This window comes from Meriones unguiculatus (assembly GCF_030254825.1).
Source record: "Meriones unguiculatus strain TT.TT164.6M chromosome 13 unlocalized genomic scaffold, Bangor_MerUng_6.1 Chr13_unordered_Scaffold_39, whole genome shotgun sequence".
Classification (NCBI taxonomy): domain Eukaryota; kingdom Metazoa; phylum Chordata; class Mammalia; order Rodentia; family Muridae; genus Meriones; species Meriones unguiculatus.
In genome coordinates, this window is record NW_026843648.1 from 1,495,689 (window position 1) to 1,508,859 (window position 13,171).

Below are 13,171 nucleotides of genomic sequence, written 5' to 3' on the forward strand. Positions count from 1 at the left end.
TTCCATGTACTTCAATGTCAGGTATCTGATTTGTGTTTACAAGGCACTCCCCTAAGATAGAAGAAAATAAAATAATGTTGTAACAAAAATAACATTTGAATCATATGGACATTACAGCTACTGACTTGAACTGCCAATCTGTTTAGTCTCATTCTGTCTATTCAGATATTGTAAGAGGTATACACACTGAATTGGTGATCAGTATGTGTCCAAAACCTTCTAATAAGCAAAAGTTTCATAGTAGACCCAGTGCTACTCATTTTCGTGCAGTAACATTGTAAAGTTTAGTGAAAGGAGCAGCTTATGAGAATCAAGAATATTGTTGTGGAGAAATCTTAATCCCTATATGACATGTCTATGATGAACAAAAAACAAAATGTTTTAATTCAATGTGGGAATCTTTATTATTTTTGTAAATTAAACTGGTATATCATATGTCAAAATGATTCTAAGACACAGGAACATAGGGTTATTGAAAGAAGCAGTGTCCCTGTCTTTCTCCAAGAACAATTGATTTGGTAGTAGTCCCCACTGTGAGTAAATTTTCTGAATGTGATAAATGGTTACTGTTAATTGGTTTTGCAACTTCACTGAGAATTCATTAGCAAACACATATTGCTGAAAATATCTATGAATACTAGGAATTTGGAACTTCTGCTTGTCTTGGCTCACATTGTAAATGAAGTATCATTCATACAGTACAAAATTTGTGAATGGGATTGCTGTGGTAAAACTCTGAATTCTTACAATACTCTTCATATATAGGAGAAAACCTCATATAGAAAAATGATGCTATAAAAGTGATCCACATAACAAATGCTCTTACCATCACAGGGATCTTCAAAAATACCCATAATGAAGGTGAATACCGTGAAAGTAAATAAAGTGATAAAACTTTAAAATTTGATTCTTCTTTACCATTAGACCAAATTAGGATATTAATTCATATAGATAAATATATTTATTAGTGTAATGAAATCACTGTGGTAAATCTTTCACATGTGTCAATTTTCTTTGCAGGCATGAATATAGTCATACTGGAGAGAAACCCTTTAAATGCACTATATGTCGTAAAGCCTTCCCGTATACAACTTTTCTCATACGGCATAAAAGAACACACACTGGAGAGAAACCTTACGAATGTAACCAGTGTGGTAAAGCCTTTGCAGAAAAGAATAATCTCATACGGCATAAAAGAACACACACTGGAGAGAAACGTTATGAATGTAACCAGTGTGGTAAAGCCTTTACACGAAACAGTCATCTCATAAGACATAAAAGAACACACACTGGAGAGAAACCTTATGAATGTAACCATTGTGGTAAAACCTTTGCAGAAAACAGTACTCTCTTAAGCCATAAAAGAACACACACTGGAGAGAAACCTTATGAATGTAACCAGTGTGGTAAAACCTTTGCAGAAAAGAATAATCTCATACGGCATAAAAGAACACACACTGGAGAGAAACCTTATGAATGTAACCAGTGTGGTAAAACCTTTGCAGAAAAGAATAATCTCATACGGCATAAAAGAACACACACTGGAGAGAAACCTTATGAATGTAACCAGTGTGGTAAAGCCTTTGCAGAAAACAGTACTCTATTAAGCCACAAAAGAACACACAGTGGAGAGAAACCTTATGAATGTAACCAGTGCGGTAAAGCCTTTGCACAAAACAGTGCTCTCATAAGCCATAAAAGAACACACACTGGAGAGAAACCTTATGAATGTAACCAGTGTGGTAAGCCTTTGCACAAAACAGTGCTCTCATAAGCCATAAAAGAACACACACTGGAGAGAAACCTTATGAATGTAACCAGTGTGGTAAAGCCTTTGCACAAACCAGTACTCTCTTAAGCCATAAAAGAAAACACACTGGAAAGAAACCTTATACGTATACTCAACATGATAAAGCCCTTGCACAACAGAGTAGTCTCCAAAAACATGAAAAAACACACAGTGGAGAGAAGCCTGGTGAGGGTAATTAGTGTGATAAATTCTTTGCATGTAACAATCATCTCCTAAGACAACAACACATTCTGGAGGGAAACCATATGAATATAATTATGTGGCAAAGCCTTTGCATATAACATCTCTTAATACATAAAAGAACACATACTGGAAAGAAGCTGTCTCACTGCATCCAATGTGAATAAACTTTTGCACTTCAGAATCATCTTCAAACTCATGAAAGATATCCTAATGGACAGAAAGCCTATGAGTCCTTTTAACATGGTGAAACCATTCTATATTTGTACAATCTTCATCATCATGAAAGGATTCATACTTGAGAGAACTTATGAATATGTTAAAATAGTGAGGCCTTGCACAAATCTAGAGTCGTCATCATCATCATAAAATTATCCTTACTGGAGAGGAATTCTGTGACTATAAGCAAGGTGGAAAGCCCTTTGTGTACTTTGGTCCACTGAGATGCAACAGAAGTGTAAAACTAGCTCATTGGAAATGACCTCACTTTTCTGAAGGGGAAAGGGAATAGAGGCAATAAGAATGGAGGGTAGTAATGGGGGAGTGAAAGGGGGGAGACTTAAATTGGAATGTAAAGTAAATAAACTCATTTTTTAAAAGAATACAATGGATAGTGAATATGAATTACACGCAATAGTATTATATGATAAGGTGTTTATGGAAGACTTATTGATAATCCTGATTCTCAACATTTAGTGTTTTCTTTTTTTTTTTCCTACTCCATCATTTATTTTTCCATAATATGTAAGAACAAAGCATCAAGAGCATGATAAAGTGGGGAGCAGAGAGTGTTTTAATCATCACCTCTTGAAGGATGGAGTACATTTAGATAGTTTCAAGGTTGAGGGCCATTACCTCCCTACACAGATGTGAAGGGGTTGCTCGACTCCCTACCCTTCCCTCTTTTTCAGCACCCCTGGGGCAAGCTGTGAAACTCATGGTGTTCCCCTGAGAAAGGTATTGCATGCCTTCTTCTGCCATTGTGCAATCACAAAGGACAGGACACAGAACTTATCATATTATAGCATATCTTAGGGAACAAAAATACATTACAAGGAACAAAAATCAAACTTAATTGCCGCACTTTACACAAGAAACTGTTAGTTCAGTGGATGAATATGTAGGAAATGAACTTTCACCAGCCAGGAAGTTCTCTGAGAGTATCACAAGATTGGTAGCCTGTAGAAGTTTCTTTGTGTACATCTACCTATTGTTCCAGGGGTACTATTGAAAAAAATCACTTTTTTTTCTATGTATGACTGCTTCTGGCCTAGATGGGTAACCATGTCAAGGGTGTGTTTTCTCTGCCTGACTTCATCTGGAGAGTATCTTTAGACATGGAAACCACCAATCAAATTTGATAGATGGCCTTTGACACATATCCCTGATAATTCTCCCCTCCCTTCAAATATAGGATAATTTGGTTCTGTGTTCTTGTTCTTCTTATTCATATAATAGGAATGTGCTGTTTAATGCAAATCTAGCATTCTTGAATTTCCTAGTATTAAACAATTATCTACACCTATGCTTGGAACATCCCTGGTACTCCCCAAGGGATACAAGCCACTGTGTTCTGTTTTCTGGAATTAAAGTTGAACTTACTTTCTGAAGTGATTCCCAGAGTGGCTAACCAATGTTATGCTTGTGAGCTTTCCAAGCTTTATACTACTCATCTTCTGCCCCTCATGCCTTCCTGGGCTGGTGGGAAACAGCCATCCAGGTAGCAAGAGAATCACATTCTCTGAAATGCCTGTGATAAAATATTTCAGACTGCATAGCATTTCAAATTTCACATGTTTCTGGATTTGAGATGGTCAATCAAACAGTATCTTGGGATGGGACTCATTAAAATGAGTTATACTTATTGTTTAGTTCAAGGTAAGGTTGCAGGCAAGCTTCATGGTATGAAATCTTCTAAGGTGAGTACAGTGGCCCATGGAAAATAAATACAAGCAGAAATTTTATTTTTCTGTTTTTAATAGCTGAGTATTGTTCTGATAATGTAAGGGTGAATGGCAGGCGAGAGGAACTCTCCTTTTGAGTAGTCTATGGGAAGGGGATGGGGGAAGGTGGAGGGAGGGACCAGTAGGAGTTGAGGGAGTGACCTTCAATCAGCATATATAATGAATAAATTGTGAATAAATTGTGAAAAATAAAAACAATTGATAAAATAAAATATAGTAAAGAAAACAAAGCAAAACAGCAAAAATTTGAGTCTAGTTTGGGTAACTGCCCTCCCTCAAAGAAAAGAAAGAAGATATATAGAAAGAAAAGAAAAACAGAATCTTTGTCTTTGTCACCTTTCTTCCCTATGAGCTCAGTTGAAGATCATTATGCAATGGAGACCATGATTCTTTCTCTGAAGTTTATGTTACCATAGAAGTAGGATTCAAACCTGAAACTAATGGCAGAGTTTCCTAGTTAACATATCAAATCAAACCCACCTGCCATTTTCTCTCAGAAATCCTTCAGTCCTTCCATGTTATCTGGCCATCCAGGCTAGTACAGCCCATGCATTACCCTGAATTCTCCTTCCCAGGTCCTGAGATAACCTTACCCCCCCCACACACACATATAGGCAAACTATTTTGGCTACCTGGTTCTGTCAAGCGCCATGCAGGAGCAACAGCAGAACAGCTGTAGAACTCATGGAATGTGGCTCCCCTGTTAGCATAATCATGATGAGTTTGTCTTGGAGAAGCATAATCCCAAAAACTGATTTTCCAGATGAATTTGTGTTCTTATGTAGCATATCTCTGCTTGTTGCCCTTATGATGTCCATAATCCTTATAACATGAGTTGTATGAAAACTTTAAGAAGGCTTCTAGCTCTTCACTGGGAAATATCACTGACATTTAAAATTAACAATGCTTGATCTCTTTTCACATGTTAACTGGAGCAGATTAATGAATTAACCACTGTCCTTGAAATGAGCCATAGATATAGATTGTTAGCAATGACCATTATACTTAGAAACAATTTGGAAAAATAGATTGTTTCACAAGGTCAGGGAAGATGTTTGGCTCTGATGTAAAAAATCTTAGAGAACAATTTAAAGTTAAGAAAAGTACACTATTAATAGTAAATCCAGGGATATTTTAAGGTTGATGAGCTGAAACAATAGCCCAAGGTAGCATTGGCCGTCTGGGCACCCGCAAACTAGGTCTAAACCTGAGACAGCAGTTGATTCCCTTATATTTGTTTTTCCCCTCAGCTTCTTGATATGATTTAATAAAAATGATTAATGAGTAGATGCACACCCCTTTAAGATTTAAAGTACAGGTGCCAGTACCATGCCATTTTTTATTACTGTTGCCCTATAGTACTACTTGAGATTGTGGATGAAGATACCTCCAGAAAATATTTATTGTGCAGGCATTTTTTTTAAAATCAATTCTGGGTTTTTTGTTTTTCCATATGAAACTGAGAATTGTTCTTTGGAGGTCTGTAATGAGTTGTGCTGGTGTTTTGATTGGAATTGCATTGAGTCTTTAGATTTCTTTTGGTAGAGTGGCCATTTTTACTATGTTAATCCTACCAATTCTGGAGTATGGGAGATTTTCTGATATCTTCCTTGAAGTTCTTTTTTTTCATACAAGTCGTTCACTGGCTTGATTAGAGTCACACCAATGTACTTTATATTATCTCTGGCTTCTGTAAAGGGGTTTTGTTTCCCTAATTTCTTTCTGAGCTCATTTGTCTTCTGTATACAGGAGGGCTTCAGATTTTTTTAAATTTAATTTTGTATCCAGTCATTTTGCTAAAGTTGTTTATCAGCTGTAGGAGTTCCCTGGTTGAATTTTTAGGGTTATTCATGTATACTATCACATTATCTGCAACACAAGCTGGACTGGATATGGAGAAAAGGGAACCCTTCTCCATTGCTGGTGGGAATGTAAACTTGTACAACCACTTTGGAAATCAATCTGGTGCTTTCTCAGAAAACTATGAATAGTACTACTAGAATATTCAGTTATACCAACTCTGGGCATATATTCAGAAGATTATCAAACAAACAACAGGGACATTTGTTCAACTGTACTCATAACAGCTTTACTGATAATAGCCAGAATCTGGAAACAACTTAGATGTCCCCAAACCGAGGAATAGACATAGAAATTGTGGCACATTTATACAATGCAATACTATTTAGCAATTAAAAACAAGGAAATCAGCAGGCAAATGGATTGAACTAGAAAAGATCACTCTGAGTGAGGTATCCAGAAGCAGAAAGACACTCATGGTATATCCTCACTTATATGTGGGAATTAGTCAAATAATGTAGGATTAAAATACTAAAATTTATAGTCCTAAAGCAACAGGAAGAACCCTAGGGAAGATGCTTAATCCTCGTTTAGAAAGGCAAATGGGATAGACATCAGTAATGGGAGAAGACAGGGAACAGGGCACGAACCAACCACAGAGGGCCTCTGAAAGAATCTACCTAGCAGGGTACTGAAGCAGATGGTTAGCCACAAAGCCAAACTTTGGGCAGAGAGCATGGAATAATATGGAAGATTCAGGAGATAGAAAGACCTGGATGAGAGAGGCCCTCCACAAGGAGGCCAATTGAGCCAAAAAATATGGGCCCAGGGGGTCCTTTTCCAACCAAGGACCATGCATGAAGAACACCTAGAACCCCTGCTCAGATGTAGCTCATAAGTATCTCGGTTTCCATGTGAGTTCCCTATTAAGGGTAACAGCAGCTGTCTCTGACATGAACTCAGTGGCAGGCTCCTTGATAACCTACTCCTGGAAGGTGCAGCCTTGCCAGGCCACAGAGAAAGATGCAGCCATTCTTGGTAAGACTTGATAAGATAGGCTAGGATAAGACAGTAGGGAAGTAGGACTTCCCCTATCAGTGGACTAGGAGAGGGGCATAGGGGTAGAAGAGGGAGGTAGGTTGTAATTGATGGAAGATGAGGGAAGGTCTTACAGCCAGAAAACAAAGTGAATAAATTGTAATAATCAATAAAAAAGAAAAAAAATAAGTTTTTTTTTCCTGAAATGGCTGCACTCAGGCAACTGTCTCTTAAAAACAACTAGAAAGAATAGTATTTCACCTCTTCACATTTTCCTTTTTCCTGTATATAATAAATACCCTTGATAAAATTCAGTGGTTTGTTATATATTCCTAGTATTATAATATTATAAAATATTTTACAAATCAAATTTTGATATATTAAGTGTGTAAAAATAGTTTATGAAAAAGTGGCTTGAATTTTCAAAAGAGCAAAGAATGTTTACTCAAAACTCAGGAGGGTGAAAATGGAAGGAAAATTGATGGAAGAATAAATAATATATAAATAAATATCTCTTACACAGTAATTATAACATTTTGATTATTGAGATTTAAAAAAAATATACAGAATATTTCTCAAGTAAACAATGTAAGGTATTAGTAATAGCTCTTATGCATGTACCCTGAGATATTTCTTTAAATTATTCCTCTTGTCACTTAAATGTGTTCTTTGACAAGTCATGCCACTACACCCTGATGTTCAGGCTCTAATACTGACTTTTCAGTTCTTATTTCAGTGTACTGACTTCTTTTAGCCCAATTAGGACTGAAGTCATACAATGTTTGATTTCTGCGTCTAGCTAAGGTCACAATTTTTGATGATACATTTTTAGTTCATCCACAATTTCAAAGTAAAATGATTGCCTTTCTTAAAATGTTAAATGTTCTCTCTCACACACATGCGCACACACACACATAATGCATGATACATGTAATAGTAGTTATTGGAAACACAAGACTTGAAATTGAAAGAACCAAAAGAGGGCTGTATGGGAGATTTTGTATGTGGGGAACAGAGAAATGAGAAAAAAAAAAATGTGATTATATTAAAATCTCGAAAAACAAATGTACATGTTTTCTATGAATAAAAAAATTGAATAATATAATATTTTGCACTGATGTGATTCAGGACAATCAGGTGTATTCTATCTTAGCACACAGTCAGCTGTGTTTCAGTAAACATGAGTATATATGTGTGCTGGACCTGCCCAAGTCATCTGTTGTTTTTATGTGGATAATGGTAGAACTCCTCATTCAGTGTGTACAGTATATATTCTCTTTTAAATTGACTCAAGAATTTTAGGTATTTTGTGTGTGTGAACTGTATAAAATAAAGCGCCCCTAAACTTCTTTCTTGGTCCACTTTCTTCTACTGTCTCCTTCCATCCTTTTACACAAAAATGCTATCTAATGTGGATGGTACAGAGTGTTCCGTAGATGCAGCAGAAGAATGGACATTTTTTGTCTAGTCCATTCTGTTAGTTCCTGTCTTTCTATTGGAGAATTGAACATTCAAGTTGAGAGTTTTCAATGAACAATGTTTATTATTTCCCTTTATTTTGTAGTTATGGTGTGGGGAGTTTACTTCTTTATATTTGATGCTTGGGATTATTCACTTTTTGTCTGTTATTGGGTGTGGTTAACATTTTTAGATAGGAGTTTTGCTTTGATTGGCTTCTGTAGTGAAGGAGTTTTACAGAGATATTGCTCATATTTGGTTTAATTGTGCAATATATTTTTATTCACCATTTATTATTGAAAGTATACTGGATATAGTAATAAGGATCCCTTAAAGATTATATACAATTTGTCTCAGCCATTCTAGGTTTAGAATTTTTCTTGAGAGATCAGGAGTTACTCTAATGAGCCTGAATTTATATGCAACTTAGTCTTTTCAACTTGCAACTTTTAATATACCTTCTTTGTTTAATATAATTTTCTTTACATTTAGGGTTTTGATTTTATATGCTGAGCACAATTTCTTTTCTGGTATGCTTTGTTGTTTTCTATACTTTTTGTACTTTTATAGGCTACCCCGTCTTCATTAGGTTAAGGATATATTCTATTATTTTGCTGAAAATATTTCAGGGATTTTGATGTGAGTTTTGTCTTCTTCCTCTATTTCTATTATTCATAAATTATTTTTTTACACTTTTTAGATATTCTGGATCTTTTGTGCATGGCTATTTAACATTTCTTTTGATGCAATTATCCAGTTGTTGTTGTTTCTTTATTCTTGTTGTTCATAATCATCTTCAACTTCATCTCTTCGTCCTCCTCCTGCTTTTCTTCTTGCTCCTCCTCCTCCTTTTTTTCTTTTCAAAATAGTCACTTTACTCATATATTCACCCTGATTAAAGTTTTCCCTTCCTCTAATCCTGGCAATTCTTTCCCATCTCCCCTTCTATTCTGTTTAAATTTACCCTCATATAAAACAAGAAGGGCTATAATGTATAATAAGAAAGTAAAATAGAGAAAATACAAAAACAATCACATCTTATTATAAAAGACCAACAAAAGAAAAAGAGCTCAAGGGGGGAAAATATGTAGACTTGTTCACACATGCAGAAATTTCATAAAATATTAAACATGAAACAGTAGTACACACAGAGGGTCCATGTAGCTTTAAAACTAGGAAAAAACTCTTCAGCAAATTAAAATGAGAAATGTGATAAAATTTTTAAAATGCATACCAGAATTACAGGACATGGAAATCCAAACGTGCCAGTGAGTGAAATTTTTGGCCATCTACCTTTTGGAATGTATGCTTAAAAGTACAATTAAGTGTAGTTCATTGGATAAAATGAGTGCACCTTGGAGAAAACTACATTTTCATTTGCAAGCACTTATCAATTAGAGATAGGGCTAGGGATAACATTAAATTCCTTTTGCATGCTGCCTCAGTCTCTCACAGCTTATATATTCTTCAGTCCTCTTAATTTATAATGCTTTCTTCTTTGATATCCTCTATCCTTTCTGGCTCTTATACTCTTCTGGCTGAATTACTGAAGAGTCTGAAGGGCATATTCTGAGGTCTCTCACTGACTGTCTATTTTCTCTATGGGTCTCTGAATTTGTCTCCATCAGATGCAGGATGACTTTTTTTTTATGATGGCTGAACAAGATACTGGTCTATGAGTATAGCAGAATGGTGTCAATGGTCATTTTATTACTTTTAGTAGAATGCAGTATTTGCTTTTCCCCCAGAACCATGGTCTGTGTAATTTCTTTTTCTTGATCAATAAACCAGTGTCAGGTATGGATTCCATCATGTGAAGTGGGCCTTAAGTCAAACTATAGATTGGTTATTTACTCCTACAACTCTTGCACTAATATGTCTTACAGGTAGGAAACTGTCATAGTTCAAAAGTTTGGTAGCTGGCTTAGTGTTTGTATTTCTCCTCTTGTAGTTGCAGTGTACTTCTCATATCAAAGTTGCTAGAATGTAAGTGTGAAGGTTCTATGTAAGCACAAGCTCTATTTATCTATGTTCCATGTAAGTGTAAGTGTTATCTCCAGCAAAAGGGCACTGCAGTCAATTTGTGGAGAGCAGCCTATAGTCTTGGCAAAAGCCTATATTGTTTTGGCATTACAATCACACTACTTTGGCCAATACCTCAGTTAAATATAGACTATTACCAGTACTGGATGCTTTACTTAGTGACAAGAGATTTCCAGTTGGGACTTTCTTCTCTGGTGATTTCATTTATATTGGCTCTTAATATGAACATGATTTAAAATGTTTCTATTGCATTAGGTTTCCACTGTACCAAACAAATGACCCTTAATTTTACCTGTCTTTCCTCATGTTACCTTTTCATTGCCCTCTTCCTTTCCCAATATCCTTCAATTCTATCTTTTTAGCCCACCTTCCATTTGTTCCAAGTATTTTATTTCCCTTTCCTATGGAGAAATCTCTGCCTCCCCTAACCTCCAGTTTTTAATTTGTATGTATCCCCTGTGGTATTATGTCCAGTTGCTTGCATATCATACATCTTGCAACTAATATATATGTAAAAGCAAATACATACCCTATTTGTCTTTGGGGGTCTAGGTTCTCTCACTCTCAGTTACCTGCAAAGGTGCATTTACCTTCATGTTTCATGATTTGATTTTTTAAATGTCTTAGTAATGTTTTATTATGTAAATGCACTAGTACTATAACAAAAATAGTACTATGACAGAAAAACAGTTAAAATCTTCACAAATGATGCTGACCAAACTAGATGTCTATATGTAGAAACATGGAAATTGATGCTTATTTTCACTCAAAAGTCACCTCCAAGTGGATTAAAACCTCACAAAAGTTTATATACACTTAAAGTCTTGAAGTCAGCACAGATATTTGACAAAGATCAAGCATATCTGAGTTGCATGTTACAATAGCCTTCATACTATCTTTCAGCCTTGGTCTTGATCTCCACTTGCTACATGCTTAGAGGGCTTTCAATACATGTACAACCTGGGGCCATTGGAGCAATGGGAATTTTTTTCATGAATCATTTATGCCTTCACCCTGGAGTACTGCTTCTTAGCTTCTCCAGAAAAACCCTGAGCATACTGCTCCTCTCATATTTAGGGGAAATATCAATTATCTGGCCCTACATAAATGTCTTTCTCATAAAAATGTCAGAAAACTCCTTATGAGACTTTAGCTTCAAGATAGTCTTGCAAAATCTACCCCTGTGTTTCCTCAAGAAGAAAATAATCAGAACATACTCTTAAAAAGGCAAACAAAGTTTCTAGAGCCAGGAGAGTTGATAGTATTTGAGATTAAATACCTTGTACTGCTGTATCCTCAGATGAATACTTGGCATATAAGATTAGGAGTTACATATGGTATGCCCTCAATGATTAGATAAAGATGTAAATGAATGACTGGAGACATCTTCACCTTACACTAGGGTCTGTAATGATGGACAAAGAATGTTTTATAAAAATGATTTTTAAAGTGAGGTATTAGGACCTCCTTTTCCTAGAAATATCAGCTTTCACATTATCACTGTGATGTTGTATGACCAAAATAATGAAAGAATACTTAGATTTAGCACATAAGTAAATTCTACAAAGATATGAGATATAGACAATGCATTATGCCAGGAATTTAATAACAACTGTTGCTGCTTTGGCTTAAATTGTTTTTCTTGAGGCTGTCCATTAAAATATGATAATATACTAATTGGGACAAAGCAATATGCCCAGGCTGGCTTGAAGATTTTCTACCTATTGCCATTGAATCTGAGAATGCGTCCAACCTGAGAATGGGGTTTCAGGCTGTGGCAAATATGCCTCCATATTCTCAAAAATGTCAGATTATGGCATTGATGAAGAAAAATGATAGTAAAAAGATAAGGTTTATCAATGATGACTAAATTTATGACAGATAAAACACCTGTCTGGAGACAAAAAGGATATAATCTATGTTTTAGAAGAATGTGAATCTATCTTTTATTATTGAAATCTGTCTAAATAAAGAAGTACTCTGACTGCCAGTCCATCAAGACTTTAAGTTTCTTTGGACAACCATGTCTGACTCGTTTCTGCACCAACTTATTCTTCTCTCCCTCAACTGCTGGGGCTGATCCCCAGTCTTTTGCCACACTCTTTCTATTCTTTCACAGTAGGGTGAATAATCACAACTGAAGATCTAGAACTATATTCTTCAGAGTAGATAGGACATGTGATATCTGTTTTCTGGATTTGAGTTACCTAAATCAATATCGTCATTTATATTTCTATCTACTAATGTGCATACCATTTCACTTATCTATATCAGTTGAAGGATATTTAAGTGTTCTCATTTTGTACCTATTGTGAACAGAATAGCAATGAGTATGGTTGAGAAAATATTTTTGAAGGAGTATATTGAGTCCATTGTGCATAAGTCAATGAAAGTCATAAGTGGTTCATATGGTAGATTTATTTTCATCATTTTGAGAATTCTGAACACTGATTTCTGCTATGGATGTACAATTTTGCAAGCTCCCTTTGCCATAGGTCCAGGTTTTTGTCTGTCCAACAGAAGATGTTAACTGTCAACCTAATTCCTGTTTTCTCCAGAAAAAAAAAAATACTAAGGAAAAATATATAGTACCTGTGTTATTTATCACAATTACTATTATGTAATTAAAATTTGAATACTTATATTGTCCACAAATTAAAAAGTAACATGTATAACTTACTAAAATGTGTTTTCAGAAGTAGTTTATATTCTGAAATAGAGTGTATCTATATAACATTGCTTAAATGAAGGGCTCTTTTAGTTATGGTTAGATATACATTTTATATAAACTTACTAAAATTAAGGGTAAATAATTTCATTTGAAGACACTAAGGTATTTTATTATAGTCCAGTTATTGGACTTAATGATGGGTAGGTC

The 13,171-nt window shown here is 35.3% G+C and overlaps 1 pseudogene; it reads left to right on the forward strand.

Moving 5' to 3' along the window:
- Nucleotides 1–1,042: 1,042 nt before the first annotated feature.
- Nucleotides 1,043–1,953, forward strand: LOC132651094 (zinc finger protein 436-like; annotated as a pseudogene).
- Nucleotides 1,954–13,171: the final 11,218 nt, after the last annotated feature.